The sequence below is a fragment of the Pleurodeles waltl genome, chromosome 2_1 (assembly GCF_031143425.1).
Source record: "Pleurodeles waltl isolate 20211129_DDA chromosome 2_1, aPleWal1.hap1.20221129, whole genome shotgun sequence".
Classification (NCBI taxonomy): Eukaryota; Metazoa; Chordata; class Amphibia; order Caudata; family Salamandridae; genus Pleurodeles; species Pleurodeles waltl.
In genome coordinates, this window is record NC_090438.1 from 793,897,840 (window position 1) to 793,922,501 (window position 24,662).

Sequence of the window (24,662 nt, forward strand, 5' to 3'; positions counted from 1 at the left end):
TTAGTTTACTTAGTGTAACATGCTGATCATCTGCTGCGATTTGATGTTCCATGTTTAAATGACACTTTCTCATTATTTTCTCATAGAGGGAATGGAAGGTGCTCCAGTAAATAAAATGAAAGCACATTTTCAGTTCACAACATAGCCCCCAGCCATATGAAAATAAAATGTGACATGAGTAAACGTTATACTTCCAACAGAAGCAGGAACATGTTAGTTGATTCCTTCATTTTCTACTGCATCCTCCCAAACTGTTCTAATGAACAAATGGAGTGCTAAGATTCATTATTTGATGCCATCTTGATGGATTAAAAGCTGTAAATCTTAAAACATGTCCTTTAGAAATTATCAAAATAAGGGGGGGGGGGTATTTTGCCTTTTGAAATGTTGGGTAGTGCACTAGAAATCTAACATTAGGCCTCATTTTCTGCGAGTTCTCAAATGTTTTTCTTGTTCATGTCATTAGAACATTCTGACATGCAGACTGAAACATGTACTTTCTATACCATCAGCTGTCTGTCAGATAACTCTCCAGAGTGCTACTTCTGCTTCCCACAGTGATCTAATAAAAGTCTGCAGAGCTCACATTTGTATTTATAACAAAAGGGTGCCACACATTAAGCCATCTTGAAAAAAGCTGTAAAATCTAAGGCATTTCATATGGAAAATAACAAAATTGTTGGGTTCTTTGTATTGTTGAAATTTTGGTTAGTGCTCTTGAAAGCTGAACTGAAGACAAGCAGGTGGCATGGGCAATATCAGTACTATGGTGAAGTTACAACAGCCAAAAGGGAGCAGTTCTAAGCCCTGAATCATACTTGATCATTAATGGATAATGCAACAACCTCCAATAGAAAAAAATCAAGGCAAAGACGTAAGATAGAACCCCAAAGGAAATAATATTAGGTTAAGGTACTTTATTAAAAATACATTAATTTGATTTATTAAATTAAAAGGTGTTTTAAAATATAAGTGCGTTAAGCTGAGTGTTAAAATACAATGTATATATTTTAAATAATGTCATTTAATGACAACATATTCAAAATATTTAAGAACCTTTTTAATTTAAAATAAAGTTAATGTTAAATTTTTAACAATTAAATTAATTCCAATTGATTCTACAGATAGGTTTTTGTAATTGTTAATACTGAAAATTAATAATTATTAAAAAAACCTTAAAGATTTGTATTCAATTTAATGTATTTATTATATATTATTATATTGTTTCCAACCTTGCTTGTTTGCTGCACTGTATGCCACTGTCTCTAAGCATAGTATTTTGTAGTGAAAGAAGTCACTTCAGTACAATTTGTGTGCTTGACATAACTCACCCACCCAAGGATGTGTACATTGACACATGGAGGCATAAAGTGACATAGTGCTATTCTGTTCTTTCCCTTTCATGGCACAGCATTTGATCTACATGTATGACAATTTAATAGATCTGCCCCAAAGACTCAAAGAGCGATTCATCCAACCAACAAGAGTGCTAGGTGTGAAGGGCAACGGAACCCCAATATAGTTGTGTTTCAGTGACTAGTGAGATCCTGGAGCTACATTTTGCTAGTTTTCATTAAGATCCCTAGCATCTTTGTCATAACACTGTTTACACCTGATAATGTAGGGTGATTATCATGTTTTATAATCCAATGGCAGCTTAAACTACACTTGCAAATGGTGTGGCCTGAAAATGGAAATTGTTTGGCACACATGCATTTTTGCTGTATTTTTGTGGCACATTGTTTATTTACATACTGTTTTGGTGCATACGTGTGCAGGCATGGTCACACATGCAGTTGTATACATCATCGCACCGCTGTGGTACCTTTTTTTCCCATGGATGCTGTCCTGCACAGGGACACCAGCATGCTTTTTTTCCATTGCAAAAAACATCATGAAAAAGGATTGGCAATACCAAAAGGTCGGGTAATGCCATTGAAAGGTGCAACCTATTGATCAATGCTTGTTTCTTTTCCACTCCTGTGGTCACAAAGTGAAGCGTCCTCTGGTTTTCTAAGATGGGTCTGTGGATAACTAAAATTATTTTAAAAAATGTGAGTGTCTGTTTCTACAAAGATTTTTAAAGAGTCCTGTAGGTAGTAAGTAGTGTTTTTAGTTCAAGGCCTTCATTATGAGCTTGGATGATCTTGGCGTGGGTACACTGGAGTACCAGAATTTACGGTTTAGGCGAGTATTCCCACTCCAAATATTACTGCTTATGAGTTTTCTTTCTGGGATGCAACATTACGTCATGATTCATAAACACAGGAGTACAAAAACAAACGAGCAATGACAAAGCCAATGGGTCTAACTACTTTCAATGGCATTATCAGACTTTTTGCATTGCCAATCGTTTTTCATGATGCTTTTCTGCTTTGGAGAAAAAACTTGTTGGTGTGCTGTGCAGGACAGCATCACGGGAACAGTAGATGTGACTAATGTGCAATGATGTATGCAACTGTGTCCATATTTACACACACATGCATCATAGCAGCTAATCTATGTAAACAGTAATGAAAGGAAATAAAGTAACTTGCCACAAAAATACAAATAGGTGTCACAAAATGTCCATTTTGGCGAATATCCTGGGGGAGTTCTGACTTCCTTTCTCTTTATCTCATTGTTGCAAGTTATTTTTATGTTTTGTTTCTCTTTGCCACTGTTTTGCAACATGCTTCTTTCTCCATCCTTTCTTGGCTGTCTTTCTCTCTCTTGGTTGCTTCATGTCTGATGAGGAAAACTAAATTCTGGTTGATAAAAATGAGTGGCAGTGTTCACGACCTGAAACCACTGGAAAAATTAAGGGCTGCCATTTACCTTTTTATATGTCCTAACAATTAGCTAGAGTTAGGATGGTTTGAAGTTGCTTGTGTGGTGATTTTGGAGAAAGGAGCAATACAGCAAGATATAGACCATAGGCCAATTGGTATACAAAGGAGATCAGACTAATGAAACCCCTCTGCAAACAACTGGTGCACAAATGAAGAATGAGCCAGAGCAATGCAGAGAAGAGCACATTCAAACCCACCATTAGATGCTACCACCAAATGATCGGGACCACCAAACGCGCCTCTCTGACTGCATCAATGCCAGCACCAACAGAAGCAAGAAAACCTTTGCAATTGTGAAAGATGTCACTGACAGGACCTCTTTAGCAACCTAAATCAATTCTCAGGAAGGAAATCACCACTACTTACAGCAACTTTAACCAACAACCGAACCCCATAGACCTCACAAAATATCCCCCAATCTTTTTCACAAAGCCAATTCTAACCATACGGACTGTTCTAAGACAAGAAGAAACCACTGCCACCATTAAGACCATCCGCTCAGGGGCCCTATCGGATCCCTGCCCCCACCAGGCCTACACCAGAAGACTGGAACCAATCAGCACCATGCATGCTCATAGCCATTCTGAAGGCCTCTACCTCTTCTGCAGCCTCCCCAGATGCTTGGAACCATGCAACTGTCCTCCCATTGCAGAAGAAACTCTCTGAGGACCCTTCAACACTCACCAACTATAGATCAATATCTCTGCTACCATTCCTGGCCAAGGTCTTAGAGAAAATTATCAACAATACATCAATAACCACCAATTTCTCTGCACCAGTCAGTCTGGTTTCAGACCCACCCACAGCATGGAATCTGCCCTCACAATCACCATGGATGATATCTGCATGACTGAACAGAGGAGAAATGGCGCCCCTCATTTTTCGAGACCTCTCATTAGCATTGGGCATGGTCTCCCACCCCATCCCCAGCTGACAGCTACACAGCATTGGAATCCAAGAAAATACACTCCGATGGATCTGCTTCTTCCTGACAGGGAGGACCCAGTAAGTTAGTCTCAGATGGTACACCTTGGATGCCCATGACCTCATTTGCAGAGTTCTCTGAAGGATCCTCCCTGAACCCAAACCTCTTCAGCACATACATGATCCTTCTAGTCACATTATTTGCTCTCATGGCATCAATGTCCTCTCCTATGCAAAGGACATGCAACTCATTCTTTCTCCCCCAGAAAAGATGCCCACTGCCCAGACTCTGTTCAATGCCTGCATGAGTGAAATCACCTACCCGATGAAGGCCATCTGTCTGAAGCTAAACACCAACAAGACCGAAATTGCATTCTGTGGAAATAGCACCTCACTGTGGGTCTCCACCTGCTGGCAAACAGAGTTAGAATTGACAACCACCACCACCATCCACGCCAAGAACAACATCAAACTCAGCATGACACCCAAGTCAACACCAACATCCCCCTCATGTTTCCATATACTGAAGATGTTGTGGAAGATTTTCACATGGTTCCCAATCAGCACATGGAAAACTGTCACATGTGCGCTCATTACAAGCAAACTGGGCTATTGGATCACCCTCAACAGAATCCCTATAAACCTCTCACACTACACTCAAATCACACAACACTTAAGGAGCTCCACTGGCTTCCCCCAAACGAACAAGCACAATGCACACTTTCAAGGCACTACATAACACTAACCCAGAAGACCTGAGGAATCTTATGTACATTTACCTTCCTTCAACTGGACTCCTACTTGCACACACCCCACACATATGGAAAACCAAATTCAATGATCAAGTCTTCTCCTACATTGGTTCTAAAACTTGTAAAGACCCGCCCCTACACATAAAATCCTCCTTGTAATTTCTTGACTTACACAAAAAGCTTGAAGACCGGGCTATTCGTGTAGTTCCAGTAGGCCCTAGGTTTGGCTTGACACACACCTGCTCAGTATCAGAATATCCTCCTGGGTGATTGTATGCTCTACAAATCTGAATAACATTTTCCAGGTAATCAAGGGAACAAATGCATAATTATATTGTCATTACATGGAAAGAAGAGCTATTCGTTTTTGCAATTCACATGAAAACATGGAGCTACGGCACATTTTATAGAGTGCACAATTTCATTACAACTGCCCCAGGTTACAATGCATTAATTACATCATTTGGTCTGGGAATATTATGTGATATTCTTCATATTTTTTGTTTATTACTCATTTCATTTGGCAAATGAATTTCATACAAAGCTAGGTCATGCTCCTGTAGTGGACCAGCCTTTGTGTGGAATGCAAGGGGTGTTTACACTTTTTGTGCCCAGCTGCATCCCTTTTGCTTTCATTATTGGGTTTTTGGCATTAAGGACCTGATTAAAAGTTTGATGGTCGGGCCACAAGACCTCCATGTTTGTGGTCCCAAAACGACCGCTGCCCTGGCAGTCCCCAGACTGCTGTATTACATTGGAAGCAGACAAGAACGCCACCCACCAAGCATACCAGCAGCATGGTGGCTTGTATCTAGGCAGTCTGACCTCCAGCGCTGACAGTGCCACGGCCAACCACCGAGCATATCACAATCACAGAGTTGCCATGGTGATCTCCTGGCAGTGGTTAACCAATGGGAGTTGACCACAGCGGTCTGCATTCAGCAAAGTAAAAGACAGCAGCATATTGGATGAATTCAAAAGCAACACAGCTGCCACACATTGCTCCAGTGGACACAACTGCTAAGCATGCTATAAAACACATCCCTTCACAAACCACAATCCATTGCATTTCCACTGGAAGGCAAAGAAGCCTGCACACCTTTTCTTGTATGTGACGTAGATTAGCCACCCCCTTTACCACCATCCCATAGAACACCCTGCACACACTTTTGCCCGTTTCAACCCCTATTGCACTTCCCCTGTTCAGTAAGTCCCTGACACCCATTTGTTAACAGCATGTCACATTCCAACAACCCTTGTTTCTCTGAAGATCAGATGAGAGCCATGGAGGATGAAAACATAAGAGTAGAGCCATAATTGTTTTGAGCCAAAGTCCAACACACTCCTCCCAGTAGGAAAATGGAAATGTGGGACAGGATAGTAAAAAGAGTAAATGCTGTAGGCACCACCCTTTACCAAAGGAGGACATTAGGAAGATGTAGAACAACCTCAGGGGCAATGTCCATTCACTGGTATCCAGGCACCTGTTGAAGTCCAAGAAGGTTGGCAGTGGCCCTCCCAGTACTCTGTTAAGACCCTTTTCCTGGGAGGAGACAGTGTTGGCCATCCTGCATCCTGAGGGCTTGTAGGAATACCTGGCAGAGTGGAGTTTTTCACACAAAAAAGGTCACAAAAATGGAATGTCATGCATGCTCACAGCTGACCTTTTGCCACTGACCTGATCATGTATTTAATCAACATTCAATACCAAGAGTATTAGAGTATAAATACTGTCCATGTGTATTATTGGACCCAACATCATAGCTACTAAAGCCCATCACATGCCATATGTCCAAATAGTACCTGTAAAGCTCATAATACCAAAAACACATTCCAAGGTTCATGGTATGTCCCGAAATGTAAATATATGCTCAACCCTAAATGCAGCCTACATGCAGATGTGTAATACACAACAGTTGTCAAATGTTGGGGAGTAGAGGGAGTGACCTGACTGCAATTCCAAGAAACTCTGTTTTTCCTACTCCGACCACCAGCCCAATGTACACTTGTCCATATACCCCTGTTTGGTAAGTCTGAATTGAAGTGTACTCACCTGGGACTATGTCATATGTATAGTGTTGTGAAGCAGAGAGTGACCTGACTGCAAAGCCCAATAAGCCCTGTTGGTGTAACTCCAAAAACCAGCCCAGTGGTCACTTGGCCGAATACACCTGTTTGTAATCTCTCTAATGCTCTTCACTCACCTGGGACTATACCATTTATTAAGTGTTGTTAAGTAAAGGGAGTGACCTGACTGCTATTCCCAGGAGGCCCTCTTTCTGTAATTCCAAACACCTGCACATTGTGCACTGGCCCAAATATACGTGTTTGTGAACCCTAAATTCAAGTGTGCTCACCTGGGAGGATCCCATATGTATAGTGTGTGTGTAGTAGAGAGCATGACTTGATTGCAACTCCCATGATGCCCTGTTGTTATAACTCTAAACACCAGCCAGGGGTCACTTGTCCAAATACCCCTGTCTGCCAACTCTATTAAAGTTTACTCACCTGGGAGTGACAAAGATAAGGATCATGCCCAACTCAGAGATGTGTCTGGCTACCTAGCTAAATCTTGACTTGCTAACCCAAGATAAAACTATTGAGGGCAAGAATGACACCTTACTCCATGTATATAACAGGTATTCCTTAGACCTAAAGCTACATCACCAGATTGGTATTGGCAGCAGACACATTGACACAGCACTGTCCACATGATGAGTCAAGTCACATATACAAAAATGTCCTGGGTTTGTCCACATCCCCTTCAACTAGGCATGCAACTGGTCAAAGCCACATGTTGCCTATCCACTGTGTTGGCTTCACTGGTGGTAAGATGTCATTTTCAGGCCACCTTCCAAAGTGCAACTGAACAGCACATCTCATGAGCTGCTTGAGTCAAATAGGTTGGGCATGCTTTATCAGTCATGTCAAATTACCCAATACCTAGGTTGCTTGGCACAAGTGGATTACCTACAACTTAACTTTGTCCAAGGTCTCTGCTTACTGTAACAGAAAACCTTTGGAGGTAGATGTCACAATTCAACTAATAACAATGTACATTTCTCATCAAAAGGTGGATCTGCCACTGGCACACGGAGGCCACAGAACAGACTACCACTACTTCTCTGGATGAAGTCATCCGTGTCGACAATACTCCTGGACTTGTGGACATAGAAGAAGGTTCTGGTCCATCTGGGCATCATTGTCAGATGGCAGCAGTGAGTCTCACTGTGCCCAGAATGTCACCTCCCAACACTTTTGTTTCAACATCACAGGAAACCATTGACCCCCAACCTGTGTACCTAGCACAGTTTCCACCATCTTGTGCCCCCAGTCCTGGATTCTGAGTTGCAGCTCCACACATCGGGTACTGAGGTTCCAGGACCCAGTTGGAGAGGTCACCTTGTGCCAAGAGCACAGGCTTGTGGGGGTAGGCTTCATGGGAGGTGTGCTGTGGGCCAGTAGAGTGAGGCTACTGGGCCTGCTGTCAACCAGGACACCATCAGTCACATCATGGGGGTCTATCAGGAGGCCCAAGGCGTGATAAGCCAGGTGTTGACCAAACTCCAGGAAATCAGAGCGACATGAATAGGGAAATGCCTAAACAAATGGAGGTCATAATTTCAACGTGGTTTCCCAAATAGGAGCTCTGAGGGACATGCACACAACTGTGTGCAGGACTTTTCAAAACCAATCTTCCCCTTCCTTTGGCCCATCAACAGCTGACCCATCAACATTGGGGCCAGACGCATGAAGAGAGGCCTTGCCAGAGGAACAACCAGTCACGACACCCCTGCCTCTGTAGTAACGGATCCTCCTTCCACAAGTGGGGATGTCCAGCAAAGAATGCAGGAGGTGCGGATGGCAGGACCCCACCACTCCAGCAATAACCCTCTTCCTTAATGTCCTCCTTTGTGTGTTAAACATTCACTCTGTGGACTGATCCTGAACAACCTTCCATTTCCAATGGGAGGAATACTCTGGACTGGGGACTTCCAATGGTGTGACATCTACTCCAATGACTTACTTCACCATGACTGATCCCTTCACACGTCTTTTTTTGGGGTTGATTAAAGTCACATAAATCTTCTGTTATTTGTAGCTTCACAATAAAATCATCCATAACTGACTCATTGTCTGCTACTTTTGATTTCATATTTAGCCATGTAGCTATGTCAGATCATGTAAACCATATGATTATGATCCAAGGTACTTGTTCAAGATGGGATATGTTGCATGTACACAGTGTCCAGCTCGGGATTTCAACCATCCCACACAGACACATACATATAAGTGTCTGGTCAAAGTTAAAATTTTATTACACTGTTCAGCACATAGACTGTCAAGATGTCTGAACAATTGGAATTCATAAATGATTGACTTCTATCGAGTAAATGAACATATTTACAGGTACAGCCCTCCAGACCACAGAAGGAAGGGACATGCCAGACATTTTGCTATAGAATAAGCTAAGATTAAAGTGGTTGAGGTCATCAGCTTGAGCCTTCTCACGTACCACACCAAAATAGTCCAACTTTACATAATCCAAGATTTAGGCAGATAGCAGTACAATTGTTTCTGATCACAGGGTCATCATTATCCAATGCTCATTGATTTGGTGGTATGACACCAGCAAATGTCAGTGTTTTGGCACAGGCACTGTGGCCTACAATGATGAAACGCATCTATAGTTATATACAGGCATACAAAAAGAGTGTTTATCCAATGTGAATGGGAACTGACTTGGTTATGACCTAGGACTAGATATTTTGTGACCACGTGATGACACACATGATGCATCAGGCCCACTACAGGACACAAAACAATTCTAATGGGCTCTTCAGAGTTCTATCCAAACACTGTACAAGCTGTCTTGTCACAGGTCTCCTACACTCAAACGATGTGATCTACATTACCTGGAACAAGCCATGTCCATTTTCTATGTCAGACCAGCATCACATACCTGCTAATGTCACAACTCTGAAATGCATACATAAAGATGTCATGGTGAAGGTGCCTGTACAAAGGACAGAACAATGATTATTTTCTTGAAACCATACATATGACACAAGTCACAACGGAAGCATCTGGAAAACAAAGTACTTTGGAATAAATCTGACACAAACAAAGCAAAATCATCAAGGTGGGTATTTGTCAAAATCTATCTCACAATCAGCCTTTGGGTGCTTTTGGCAGAGTATCAGCTCCCTAACTGTTCCAAAAACACTAAACTCCACACATTCTCACAACTAAAGTTCATTGTATAGTCGCATGACATGCTTACACTCATGAGAAGTAGCTGTGGATGAGTTCTTATCACAGGTCAGATCCTTCCTCTTCACTACTGTCATCCTCAGTTGGCATTCCAGGATTCTCACCTAGGGGCACTGCAGGCTCACCCTCCTCCACGGCGTATGGGATATTCTTCAACAGGGTGATGTTGAGGAGAATGCAGCATGGCCACAGTGATCTGCCCAATTCCCTGGGTGAGTAGAGAAGGGCTCTACCAGTGTTGTCCAGACAGTGAAATCTGGCATTCAGGAGACCAAAAGCCAGCTCCACTGTCTGCTGTGTTCTTTCATGGGCCTCATTGAAGCTGACTTCCTCTACTGTAGTTGAATTCCTCAGTGGCGTCAATAACCAAGGGTGGGTTTGATATGCTGAGTCTCCTATTAAGAAATGTGACATGTCACATATGAGTCATTCACTTCAGGATAGTGGCACCTGACATTGCTCACAGACAATCAGAGCAGATGTTACTTACCAACCAGCCAGGCCCTCTCTGATTGTGGTTGTGAGCTATGGTGCTGTTCTGCATTTTAAAGGACTCATAGGCTGATCTAGGAAAACTTGCATATATGTTTGAGATGTGGAGATCTTGAACATTGATGGAATGGAAGTTTTTTTCTGTTGTGATGGACATTGTTCAGTGGCCTGCAGTGGCACAAAGCCTACATGTGTGGCATCAATGCCCCCCACCACATGTGGGAGGTGGGAAAAACCATAGAAATCAGCCCTTACATTCACGTCGGGGAAGACTGATATAGCTGTCAATGTATTTCAAAATTACTGAGAGGAAATCTTACCAGACTGAACATACATTTGGGACATACTACCAAATAGAGCCACTGTATGTTGGAAGGACCCTGTGGCCAGGAAGTGCAATACTGACATGATTTGAAAAACAGTGGTATGCATTATGGATTACTGTTATAAATTCACTATTGTTTGCCTATTGAGAGGGTAGATCTGAAAGATGTGGCATTGCTCCATGGTATGAAGGTCTGGCAATTGATGAAAGACAGGAGGTTGTCACATTCTTTCCCTCCCAAGACACCTATGTGAAAATACATCAATTGGAACATTAGTCATTGTGTCCACAGCAACATACATAATGCATACCAACAATATCATGTGACAAAGCATTTCTGACCAGAAATACATTGAACCCAGTAAACATCACAGCTGTCAACTACACAAGGGTCAAATGTGACTCCATGGTTGTCAACACTTGTGTCCATAAGATAGATTCAGGTGACACTCAACTATCTGCTACTCAATTGCCCCTCGAAATGTGACAGTTTTTTTCGACCGTCAAAAACTCTGTCGGCGGTGGTGGACCCTGCACCACCGTCATGTGCCATCTGTGCTCTGCAACAAAGTACATTGGTGGTTCTGTGGTCAGACTTTCACAACAAGACAGATTGAGTATGTTTGTGATGATCCTGAAAATATATTGTTGTTGTGACACATTTGGAAGGGCCGTATACAGTGTTTCAAATTGTTAAAATGGTGGACTCCTGACCTACTCCACTAGACATCAGGAACCACCCACGCCTGCAGGTAGAAGTCATCTGTGCGGTGGACAGTGCCAACCACAGTGGACACAGCCATAGGATAAAGTTGTTGTCTGTGGTGGTCACGGCCCAACAGCTGTGTCCGTCAGTGGTGATGTCCGCGTATGTGACGTATGTATACGCCACATTGTGCGAAAGCAGTCACTTGACTCCTGATACTGCAGCCAGAAACACCTCCACTACTTCAGCTGCTGCAGCCACCCCTCTGGGAGCAGTCATGCCACGTCTAGCAGGTGAAAGGGCCCCTGCCTTCAGAAAAGTTGGAGAGGCTTGTGAGCGAGGTCCTTCCCCTGTTTGGTGGCTCACCAGAGAAGCAGGTAAGTACCTCTTAGGCACAATTGACTCTTTCTAAATTATTAATTCTTTCCCTGCTCACAGACTATAATGTGTCCCTGTGTGTCAGTTAGACTTCTTGTGTGCCTGCTGTTGCAGTGTGTTTGATGTCCATAGGATGTACATGGTGCAGGTATTGGAGACTAGTACTATATGTTGTGTTCATTCACATTGTGTTGTGCGATGATTTTGGAGGCCCTTGATCCTCCTTGTGATGGATGCACATTACTAGGCAATGAGACTTTACTGCCATACAATGACATTTCTATGTTTATGATGGTTGTAAATGTTAGACAACATGTATGTGCTTGGCAACACGAGCTGTGCATGCATCTTGGCTGAGCAATTTCAGGATCTTGTAAGCAATGTGTATTGTGCTGCAGATCTTTCACCCCACATCTAGTAAATGCCAAACTGTTGTCTGTAAGGTAGATCATGACTTACTGTGCCCTTCAGGGTGCCACACAAGTCATAGGCCACATTATGTACTGTCATGCATAGAAGTAATGGAAATGTGAGCGTCATGTAGGTTCTGTGTGCTCAGCCTGCAGAGACCAGGGCCTGTCAAATGTTTCTCCCAGTATGGCACATACTCCGGGCTCTGGGAGAGTCACCGTAGCTATGCAACTGTCGCATTGTGCCCACTCCCTGTAGACCTGATGAACCTTTCATGGTACAATATGACGCTCTAGTGGCAATACTTGGCCTGAATGCCTCAGTCCATTGACTAGATTAGAAATGGGTACTGAGGTAAATCCCTCAACTAGTCCATGACATGTGACTCAGAAGCTTGGTTACATAGCAGAAAGTGAAACAAACATACCTTTGTATGTTGGATGCCACCTCTCTAGGTCTGAAACATATGTTCAAAGGTGTGTTCTGTGGTACAGGTACATACCACAGAAGCCCACCCTGAAGTGTCATGAGTCTACATGTGCTAGGCCACATGTCCACACATTCACAGGGAAGACACTTTCTGTACCCATAATGCCAGCCCTTTCATTGTCACTCAAGTGTAAGGGTGAAGTATGTACTATGGTAGCATCGAGTCAATATTGCAGAGTGTAAATGTGTTGCCTCTGTCACGCTGTAGATGCTCCTCAGACTCGGTGCGATGCAAATAAAGGTCCACCTCCTGACACCACCAAGTCACCTATATAAACCACGGTGCATTGGAGTAATCAGGTGAGGGAAGGAAGGGGAAGGAACAGCAGGGACGGGATATCTGTAAAGAGAGGAATACACAGTGTTAATATCACATTGCCTGTCTACTCTCGCAATGTCTCGCTAAAGTACCAACGACCGTACCTGCCCATAACTCATGAAGGCAGAACTAGTCCAACGCCTGTCTGTGCTCCATCTGAATCATAGATGGACGCCACAAGCCAACAACTAACACCGATGATCTCTTATGGGTTGCTCAACACCCACTCTTATACAAGATAGTCACGAAATAATGAGGAAACAGAAACGAAGAGAAAGGGAATAAAATTAATGACGATAAGAACCTATCTCGTAGTCCTTTCTATGACTCAGTTAATACACTGAGCCCCATGTCATAGTCACGCAATTTGTAGGAATAACCCTGTGTTACTTCATTACGTATTGAAAAGAAAAAATCGTCCCGGCAGTTCAATTCCCGCAAAAATAAACATTAACCTTCTGTCGTAGCCAAATATATAATGTTCTCTGGCTCCAAAGATAATCGTTCGTGCTTTATTGGTAACTCAAATAAAAGACCGCCGTGCTTCAGAAGTTACCAGTGTCCTTGTCGAACTGTAATAATGGGAAAAAGAAAGGCGAGGGATTCCGGCACCAAATCGTCTCACCGCTTACCACCTCTCCTTCGTGTCAGGTTCCCCAGGGAAATAACTCGAAACTCCCGCTGATATCGGGAAGGTCCCAGGCTCCGAGGAAAACCGGATGAGGAATTATACCTCATAAGCAAACAACTCAACCTCGGAAACGCCGTCAACAAGAGCCCTCGTTGTCCATCCGACTGGGTTCTAGGAAACGAATAATGCACAATACTTCCTGTATGTGCTTGATTTTAAGCGACCTCTTCCCCTCTAGGCGTCATGGGATATGTAGTCCAAAAGGACTACATTATCCCGATCAGCAATGTAGGCGCCGCGGCTAACACCTGACAGTACGCCCGCCTCCAAAGCGCCTCCTAGGACCAGGTTTAGAGGGATGACGGGCATGAAACAGCCGCACCGCCCTAGGGGCATGGACATTGCTTTCCGGCTCCCATGAATCATCCTCAGCATTGTACCCCTTCCATGAAACCAAGTACCACAGCTTACCCCCCCGTCGTTTGGAATCCAACACTCTGCGCACCTCGTACTCCAGCTGCCCATCTCTGACCACCGGAGGCACCGCCTGCCGGGTCGCTGAAAGAGCCGGTTTCAAAAGGCTGCAATGAAATACCGGATGGATCCTTAAGGAAGCAGGTAAGTTGAGACGATAAGCCACAGGGTTTATCTTGCGTAACACCTCATAGGGACCAATGTAACGAGGATGAAAGACGCTACGCATCTTGAAGCGTATATATTTGGTGGAAAGCCACACTCTATCGCCTGGCTGATATGCCGGCCCCTCACGCCGATGTTCATCACCCCATTTTTTATACTGTTCTTTGGCCTTCTCCAGATTGAGTTGTATCTTCTTTTGCACGGATTGGAGATTCTCAATCATGGCATGAACCGTAGGTTGATCCGTGACTTCCCTAGGTATGATTATGGGCAACATTTCCGCGTGGAACCCCGTGTTAGCACGAAAAGGAGATTCCCGTATCGAGCTATGCCAAGCATTGTTGTATGATAGTTCTGCCAGCCATAGCAACGAAACCCAGGATTCTTGAGCGTCCTTTGCATAGCACCTCAGATATTTTTTCAGGGTTTGATTGAGGCGCTCCGTCTGGCCATCGGTTTGTGGGTGGAAACTGGTGGACAGTGCGGATTCAATGCGCAGAACCTTGCACCACATGCGCCAAAACCTAGCAACAAACTGGGGCCCTCTGTCCGAAATAATGGTTCTCGGTAGACCATGTAACCGTACCACTTGAGACAAAATTAGATGGGCGGTTTGACTGGCTGTAGGCAGATTTCTACAAGGGAGAAAATGACCCATCTTGGTAAGGCTGTCGATTACCACCATGATAGCGTTGTACCCCTGATCCATTGGTAATCCTACCACAAAATCCACGCTAATGGTTTGCCATGGTTTATCCGGAGTGGGCAAAGGTATCAGTCTGCCCTGGCTCTTCGCGTTTTCTCCCTTGGCCCGTGCACATATCTCACACCGAGCCACCCAGGCCGCAACGTCTTTAGCCCAACCTTCCCACCTGAAATGTCGTTGAACTATTTGCGCCGTTTTGGTGTAACCAGGATGACCAGCCGTTACCGCATCATGACACCAATTAAAGGCTTGCACTCGGAGTTCATGTGTTGGCAAATACAAACGATTACCTTGCAACGGTATTCCATGCTTAAGGGTACGGTCCTGACTTAACTCTGCCCATTTCTTCCACTGAGCAGCAGACTTATGCTTAGAAACCTTTTCTAAGAAATGGGAGATATGAAGGGCACAAAGCACTCTTTCAGGTTTGATGATTGCTTCCTCAGGTCTTGAAGCGATGGTTCTCACGTCCTCTTGTCGAGACAGTGAATCTGCCTTGCGATTGTCAACCCCAGGACGGAAGGTCACCACAAACTCGTATTCTGAAAAAAACAGCATCCACCTCATTTGCCGCTGGGTAAGTTGTCTTGCCTCCTTCATATACTGCAGATTTCGGTGATCAGTATATACCGTGACCGGGTGTTGAGCTCCCCATAGGTAGTGTCGCCATTCCTGGAATGCCTTTTTGATGGCTAGCAGTTCCTTTTCTGCCACCGTATAGTTAAGTTCCGCAGCCGATAGTTTCCTAGATAAAAACGCAACAGGATGAAGCTGTCCAGTGGTTTTGTTTCTTTGGGATAACACGTTCAGAAAATACTGGAATGCCGCCGGGGCGTTACACAACCCGAAAGGCATTACCAAGTACTCAAACAGACCATAACGGGTTTTGAACGCCGTTTTCCACTCGTCCCCTTCGCGGATTCTGACCAGATGGTAAGCTCCCTTCAGGTCCAACCTTGTATAGATTACCGCCTCTTTCACCTGTTCCAATAACACTGGAATGAGAGGAAGAGGGTATCTATTCCTCACTGTATTCTTGTTCAGCATTTGATAATCGATGCAGGTTCTCAACTCTTTATTAGCTTTAGCTATGAAAAAGAGTGGAGAGGCTGCCGGAGAACAAGATGGTCTAATGAACCCGATCTCCAGGAAGTGATCCAAGTATTTTCTCAAATGCTTGGTTTCTGGGTCTGATAGAGCATATACCCTACAGGAAGGAAGGAGAGCTCCAGGAATCAGATCTATCTTGCAATCATATACACGATGGGGTGGCAATGTCTCAGCCTGACCTTCGTCGAACACATCCTTGAACTCGGCATAAACAGAGGGCAATATCACTGTTTTCTCCATCACTGTGGCCAACTGTAACCCTTGAGCCAATGCTAACATGGGGGAATCGTCATACAAGAAGCAGATATTCTCACACCTCGAGGACTGAAAACTAACCGTCTTGGTTTGCCAATCTATAACAGGATTGTGTTTTCTTAACCAGGGCATTCCTAAAATAATTTCATACTGAGGAGCCTCTATTATATCCAGTCTGATTCTTTCTTTATGTTCCGGAGATACCCCATTGAAGATCAACCCAACGTCCTCAGTATGTTCTGTAAGGGGCCCAGATTTCAGCGGTGTACCATCAACCGCCAACACTATTTCGGGGTCCTTTCTCGGAATGCTAGGAAGTCCCAATCTCCTAACCACCCCTGCATCTATGAAATTTCCCGTGGCTCCGGAGTCTATCATTGCCCATACTGGAAACTTTTGTTCTTTGGACACCAGCTCCACTGCTAACAAAAGGTGGGACGCCTTTTCCTCCTGTGGAAAAAGGGCTAAGGAAGTTAACCGTAACACCGGTTGGGGTTCTATAACGGGCAAATCCTCTTTCTCCGATGTTTTTCCTGCCGTAACCGCTGCCTTTTGAGTGGGGGAGTAGGAGAATCTCTTACGTGGTTTTTGGGGACACTCTCTTACATAATGACCCTTCCTGCCGCAATACATGCACAACCCCTGTACCCTCCTACTCTCCTTCTCGGACTTCGACAAGGGTGCCCTAACGGCTCCCACGTCCATAGGCTCCCCACCTATATCATTGGGAGTAGAAACAGATCGCACCTCCCTTTCTGGAATGCCTGGTCGCCTATCCCCCGCTCTACGCTCTACCCTTCTTTCTGCTAATCTGTGGTTCAGTCTCAGGGTAAGATTCACAAGATCTGTACAAGTGGAAGGCTGCGGATCTATTTGAGCGAGTATATCCTTCATGTCGTCTCGTAAACCTTGATAATAGAGAGACATTCTCTTCTCCTCTGGCCACCCTGATTCCGCCACCAATCTATTGAAGGTCGTGAGATAAGAGACCAGATCAGACCTCCCCTGTCTCAACTCCAGTAATTCCCTGTCAGCACTAAAAGTGGTTGTTCTATGATCAAACACCCTCTCGAAGGCCGTCCGAAAGGCATTCCAGTCCGATAACAAGGGGTCATCGTTCCTGACTAATGGTACGGCCTAATTGGCTGCGTCTCCCGAGAGATAAGAAATAGCGAACATTACCCTGGAAAGGTTAGAGGGAAAAGACGCGGGTCTACAAGAGAATTGTAGAGACAACTGAGTTAGAAAGGCCTGAACTTTCCTGGGGTCCCCTGAATACCGTTCCGGGCTGGCCAAAGGGATAGGAGGGGAGACATTCACGGTTACCTGTGGTGTGGATGCTGAAGCATCGAAGGGATTCCTAGTAAGCCTTTCTACCCTTTCCTTTAACGCCGCTGCCTCCACCCTAGAATTAGCCAACTCTTGTTGCACTACTACTAACGCCTGTAATACATCATCCATAGACGCCATCTTTGCATCACACCGAGCGGGAGGAGCGTTATTCGTGGGTGCGTTATTCTGTCACGCTGTAGATGCTCCTCAGACTCGGTGCAATGCAAATAAAGGTCCACCTCCTGACACCACCAAGTCACCTATATAAACCACGGTGCATTGGAGTAATCAGGTGAGGGAAGGAAGGGGAAGGAACAGCAGGGACGGGATATCTGTAAAGAGAGGAATACACAGTGTTAATATCACATTGCCTGTCTACTCTCGCAATGTCTCGCTAAAGTACCAACGACCGTACCTGCCCATAACTCATGAGGGCAGAACTAGTCCAACGCCTGTCTGTGCTCCATCTGAATCATAGATGGACGCCACAAGCCAACAACTAACACCAATGATCTCTTATGGGTTGCTCAACACCCACTCTTATACAAGATAGTCACGAAATAATGAGGAAACAGAAACGAAGAGAAAGGGAATAAAATTAATGACGATAAGAACCTATCTCGTAGTCCTTTCTATGACTCAGTTAATACACTGAGCCCCATGTCATAGTCACGCAATTTGTAGGAATAACCCTGTGTTACTTCATTATGTATTGAAAAGAAAAAATCGTCCCGGCAGTTCAATTCCCGCAAAAATAAACATTAACCTTCTGTCGTAGCCAAATATATAATGTTCTCTGGCTCCAAAGATAATCGTTCGTGCTTTATTGGTAACTCAAATAAAAGACCGCCGTGCTTCAGAAGTTACCAGTGTCCTTGTCAAACTGTAATAATGGGAAAAAGAAAGGCGAGGGATTCCGGCACCAAATCGTCTCACCGCTTACCACCTCTCCTTCGTGTCAGGTTCCCCAGGGAAATAACTCGAAACTCCCGCTGATATCGGGAAGGTCCCAGGCTCCGAGGAAAACCGGATGAGGAATTATACCTCATAAGCAAACAACTCAACCTCGGAAATGCCGTCAACAAGAGCCCTCGTTGTCCATCCGACTGGGTTCTAGGAAACGAATAACGCACAATACTTCCTGTATGTGCTTGATTTTAAGCGACCTCTTCCCCTCTAGGCGTCATGGGATATGTAGTCCAAAAGGACTACATTATCCCGATCGGCAATGTAGGCGCCGCGGCTAACACCTGACAGCCTCATTCATGCCTAAGAAGTTTACCCTCCAGAAGCTGAATTGGTTTGTGGTGTTTTATTGTGGCTCACATCACAGTACATGTTGCTGAAGCAAGGGCTACCTGATGTCAGTAGGCTTGGTTAGTAATTGTAGGCCATGAGCAGGGTAGTGGGTTAGTCTGCTGATCACCCCAGAAGTGTGTAGTCATGTCCCTGTCCTTATAGGCATATGTGTTTTACACTTCTGGTGTGTTGACAAATCACCCATTTTGTGCTTGGTGTTTCTGACATGTGTGACACAACCCTTTGTGCAAACAATTGTGTTTGTAATCTTTTGATTTGTTTCTTGCATCCATACAGGTCAATATGCATCAGAAGACGGTTATTTGGAGAACCATCATTAGAAAGGTGTGGACCCAGGGGACCATAACTGGTGGAGCATCTACTTTCAGAAGAGTTGGGAGGACCTGAGATATTGGGCCAGGAAGATCACAGAGGTCCAGCTGGGGGTTGTCCACCCAATGTGGGTGGGGTACATGTCAGACTATGACCCCCCTAATGTCCTGCATCCTGGCGGTGATGTACCTAGACTTTGATAGGTGTTTGAGGGGAGCACAGCAGCCACAAGAGGGTGAGCACAGGGCATATTCCACCCTGTCACATAGCCAAGTTGATGTGTTAGGTTCTGACATGTCACCCTGAATATTGGGGATGGGCCATCTGTGACACACAAGATGAGTAACTCTTTGTGTAGGTTTGGGATTTAGTGCATATCGATGTGCCTTGCTTATTAGCCCAGAGATGTAGGACACAACTGAGTACACACCATGAAAACATTGTTCTCCAGGGACAACACATGGCTGTGTACATTGATCAATCAAGTAATGTTTGCTATTGTAGTGAGTCTAAATTCTATGCAACAGACCACTAGTCCTCAGCATTACAGCCCAAAGAAAAAGAAGTGATAGATCACTGTCCTCAGCCATGTTTCTGGTCAAGTGAGTAAACTGGCATCTGCACCCCAGAGTCCAATTGTCTTTAGTGTGTGACAAGTGCTGGTGCCTCACTAATGTCTGTCATGTGAAGGTGGCTATCATACAAGTGACAGAGCATACATTGTTTTTTAGGTGCAGCTACAGATCAATACTTTCCCTTGGTTAGTGAGGAATGTCCATTGACATGCTTTATGTGCCATCACTGTTGCCAACATGCCTTGTGCCTACATGTTAGCATGTGTCCCTTTCTCTTTTGACAAAATGTATACACTGATGTTTCATTCATTGACTACCTGTCTTTTTTGTATTCCCTCACATATATGTGCATGCCAACCTGTGTTTGGACTTGGATATCTGTAATAGGGCTACTTTTCATGTAGTGCCACAGACAGGAGTGTGTCAACATTGATTGTTGGCTCACACATACCTTGACCCGACAAAGCATGTCATTTGGCACATACAACTGCAGTAGCAATGAGGGGCCTGACAGGTAGGACTACAGTTCTTACTCGCAATGTGCATTTCCATGCCATTGTTGTGGCACCATGTAGCAAAGTACTCTGCACATGTGAAATGGGGAAGGTTTGTTACCTGACTGTTGGCATGCATCATGGAGTGCCTTACAGTTATGTGGGAATCATATGTGATTGGGTACAACCATTCATCCACGGACATCCAGGTTTGCAGAACTTAAACGGATACAGTGATGGCTTCTCACTGAGCAACATGTTGAGGGCCTTCTACAAGCACTTGAGAATCACTGGGCCTCTCCAACATACAAAGGACTAATGGATTCTACTGATGCAATCAGAGTATGTCATTTTAAGGGGTATCATACAGTAGAGGTGATTTCCGTGGACCTAGCTGATTCATTGTATTGTGGATTTTGAAACATACCTCCTTGACAATTAGCACATAGGCCCTCAGTATGACCCTGGCGGTCGGCGTTAATATGGTAGAAAGTACTGCCAACAGGCTGCTGTACTTTCCACCATATTATGGCATTGGCGGTCAGGGTGAAACCAAACCGCCACAGCAGTAACGGCCGCCGGGCTGGAGATATCACTCTCCAGCCCGGCGACCGCCACTGTTCCGCCTGCTAGGTAATGACCCTTCCTACCACCATGGTTTTCGTGGCTTCCTTACTGCCGGGATCACTTCACTGTCACTGATAGAGGTCTTCCCCGCGTTCATACCCCCTCCCCAATTCCTCCCCCACCCCTTCCTCTACAAACCTCCCCTTCATTCACACCCCTCCCTTCACACAAGCACACACGCATACACACACCCATTCCCACATTCACACACACATCTAAACACACCTTATACATGCACGCAGACACGCATTCACAGAACACAACAAGCCGCACTCACACATTCAAACATGCACACACATACCACATGGAACACACACCTGCATACACACAATCTGTAGGAAAGTAGCCTCTTTCTAGCATGGTTACCCCCACTTTTGGCTTGTTTGTGAGTCTATGTCAGTGTGTTATTACTGTGTCACTGGGATCCTGCTAGCCAGGACCCCAGTGCTCATAGATACAAACCTAAATGTCAGTGTGTTTTGCCTGTCTCACTGGGATCCTGCTAGCCAGGACCCCAGTGCTCATAGTTTGTGGCCTAATGTGTATGCCTGTGTAGTGCCTAACTGTGTCACTGAGGCTCTGCTAATCAGAACCTCAGTGCTTATGCTCTCTCTGCTTTTAAATTTGTCACCGTAGGCCAGTTACTTCAATTACCAATTTCAATTGGCACACTGGACCCCCCTTATAAGTACCTAGGATATGGTACCTAGGTACCCAGGGCATTGGGGTTCCAGGAGATCATATGGGCTGCAGCATTTCTTTTGCCACCCATGGGGGGCTCAGACAAACGCTTACACATGACTGCCATTGCAGCCTGCGTGAAACAGTGCACACACTATTTCACAGCCATTTTCACTGCACTTAAGTAACTTATACGTCACCTTGCTGAAGGTTAGGTGCAAAGTTAGTAAGTGTGAGGGCACCCTTGCACTAGCAAAGGTGCCCCCACATAGTTCAGGACCATTTCCCCGTACTTTGTGAATGCAGGGACACCATTACACGCGTGCACTACATATAGATCAATACCTATATGTAGCTTCACAATGGTAACTCCAAATATGGCCATGTAACATGACTAAGATCATGGAATTGGCCCCCCATTCCGAATTTGGTACTGGAGAGCCAATTCCATGCATCCTGGGGCTCCACCATGGACCCCCAGTACTGCCAAACCAGCTCTCTGAGGCTTGCACTTCAGCTACAGCTGCTGCCACCTCACAGACAGGGTTCTGCCCTCGTGGGTCGGGACAGCCCAGTCCTAGGAAGGCATAACAAAGCATTTCCTCTGAGAGCGGTGTGTTACACCCCCTCCCTTTGGAAATAGGTGTTACAGGCTGGGGAGAGGTAGCCTCCCCCAGCCTCTGGAAATGCTTTGAAGAGCACAGATGGTGCCCTCCTTGCATAAACCAGTCTACACCAGTTCAGGGCCCCCTTCTCCCCTGCTCTGGTGGGAAACTGGACAAAGGAAAGGGGAGTGACCCCTCCCCTGTCCACCACGACCCCTGGGGTGGTGCCCAGAGCTCCTCCAGTGTGTCCCAGACTTCAGCCATCTTGCTTTGCAAGGTGTGGGGGCAGTCTGGAGGGCTCTGAGTGGACAGTGCCAGCAGGTGATGTCAGAGGCCCCTGCTGGTCCATACCTGATAAGCTAGCCAATCCCCCTCTCAGGGCTGTTTAGGGTCACTCCTGTGAGTTCTCTTCAGAGTGTGCTTGCAAGTTTCCTTCAGGAATCCTCTGCAGCAACTTCAGACTCTTCTGACCTCGGATCAACCGCAGTCTGCTCCAGGAAACACTGTAACTGCATCAAAGTGTCTACAAGAGATACTTTTCTTCAGCAACCTCAGCTTCAAGTCGGCAACTGCAACAGTTTACATGGTGTGCATGCTCTGGGGACTCCCTGTCTTCATCCTGCACCAGAAGGACCAGAGAAATCTCCTGTGGAGTGACAGAGTCACTCCCCTGCTCCAAGCAGGCACCTTCCAAGGCAAAGACTGGTACCGTGGGACTCCTCTCAAGGTGACGAGCGTGCTCCTAAGGACACAGAGGGTGGATATCATCAACATAGACTGTCCTGAGGTCTTGCTGATGCAATTTGGAGGAGGTAAGACCTTGTCTTCCCCGAGAATGATGGTACCCCTGTGTATTGTGTCTTCTTCGCCTTCTAAAGCCTCTGTGCACTCTCTGCAAAATTCCTTTTAGCACATCCTGGCCCAGGTCCCCAGCACTCCACCCTCTGATGCTCAGCTCACTGAGTTGTTCTCTGGTGGCATGGGACCTTCTTTTGTTGTGCTGCATCAACTGCATTTTACACCTCCTTTGAACCCAGATCCTGTGGCTTTTGGGGGTGCTGCCTGGTATTCTGAGGGCTCTCTAATGTGCTGAGAGCCCCCTCTCCCTTCTCACATAGAGTTGAGGCCCCCAGGTTCCGTCTGGGTCCATCCAGTGCCATTTTGATGAAAAATGCACTTTTGTTGTAGCCAAGGCTTGTTGGTGTCTTCCAACACGAAATCTCATCTGCAACGATCTTCACACCATGGGACATCTTTTGCATCATGCAGAAACCCACTGGCATCTTTCTAGGGTGCATTTCTGCAGTCTTCCACTAACCAGGGACTCTTCTTTTGCACCCTCTTCTGGGTTGGCAGGGGCTCCTGTCCTTCCTGGAACTTCTTTCAACTTCTGGACTTGGTCCCCTTCCTTTGCTGGTCTTCAGGTCCAATAATCCAGCAGTTGGTATTTTCAGACTTGGTTGGCTGCTGCAAAATTCCAACAACGAGGTGAAGCGTGTCCTATGGAAACTTGCAGTACTTTACTCCTGCTTTTCTAGGCTCTGGGTTGGGGTAATTTACTTACCTTTACTGTATTCTTACTCTCGCAGCGATTCTACACTTGTCTAGGGGGAATTCATGATTCACATTCCACTTTTTTATTATATGGTTTGTGTTACCCCTAGACCTATTTTCTCCCATTGCATTCTATTGGATTTTCTACTGTTTGCATTGTTCTATGACTATTTACTTGTCTAATTTTGGTGTCTAGTGTATATATTGTGTATAATACCTACCTCAAGAAGGAGTATTGTCTCTAAGATATTTTGGTACTGTGTCACCAAAATAAATACCTTTAACTCTGAGTAGTATCTTGTGCACAAATACTGTGTAACTATAAGTGGTATTGCATGAGCTTTGCATTTCTCCTAGTTCAGACTAAGCTGCTCTGCTATAGCTACTTCTATCAGCCTAAGCTGCTAGAACACTACTGCATTCACTAACAAGGGATAACTGGACCTGGTGTAAGGTGTAAGTACCCAAGGTACCCACTGCAAACCAGGCCAGCCTCCTACACACGCACAAACATTCAAACACACACAACACCCCTGCCCCCTCCCTGTCAGAGCACCCACTTACCTGTGTTTAGGGGGTTCTCCGGCAGGAGACGGGACGGAGCGCTGCTGCCAGCAGCAGCATCGACCAGCATAGCACCGCCAGGCTGTATTTTTTCTCATAATACGGCTGGTGGTGATCTACTGGAATGGCACTGCTGCTGGCAGCAGCGCCACCTTACCAACAGCCGCCAGTATGGCCACATCTGGATTTCCGCCATCCTTCTGGTGGAAATCCGGCTGTGGTCATGATATAGAGGAAGGCTGGTAGCCACGGTGACGGTCTTCTGGCAGCCATCGCTGCTGCTGCAGTAGGTGATTTTTATCGCCAATAACACAATGAGGGCCATAATGTCTACTGTGTACATTTCCAGGCCAAAT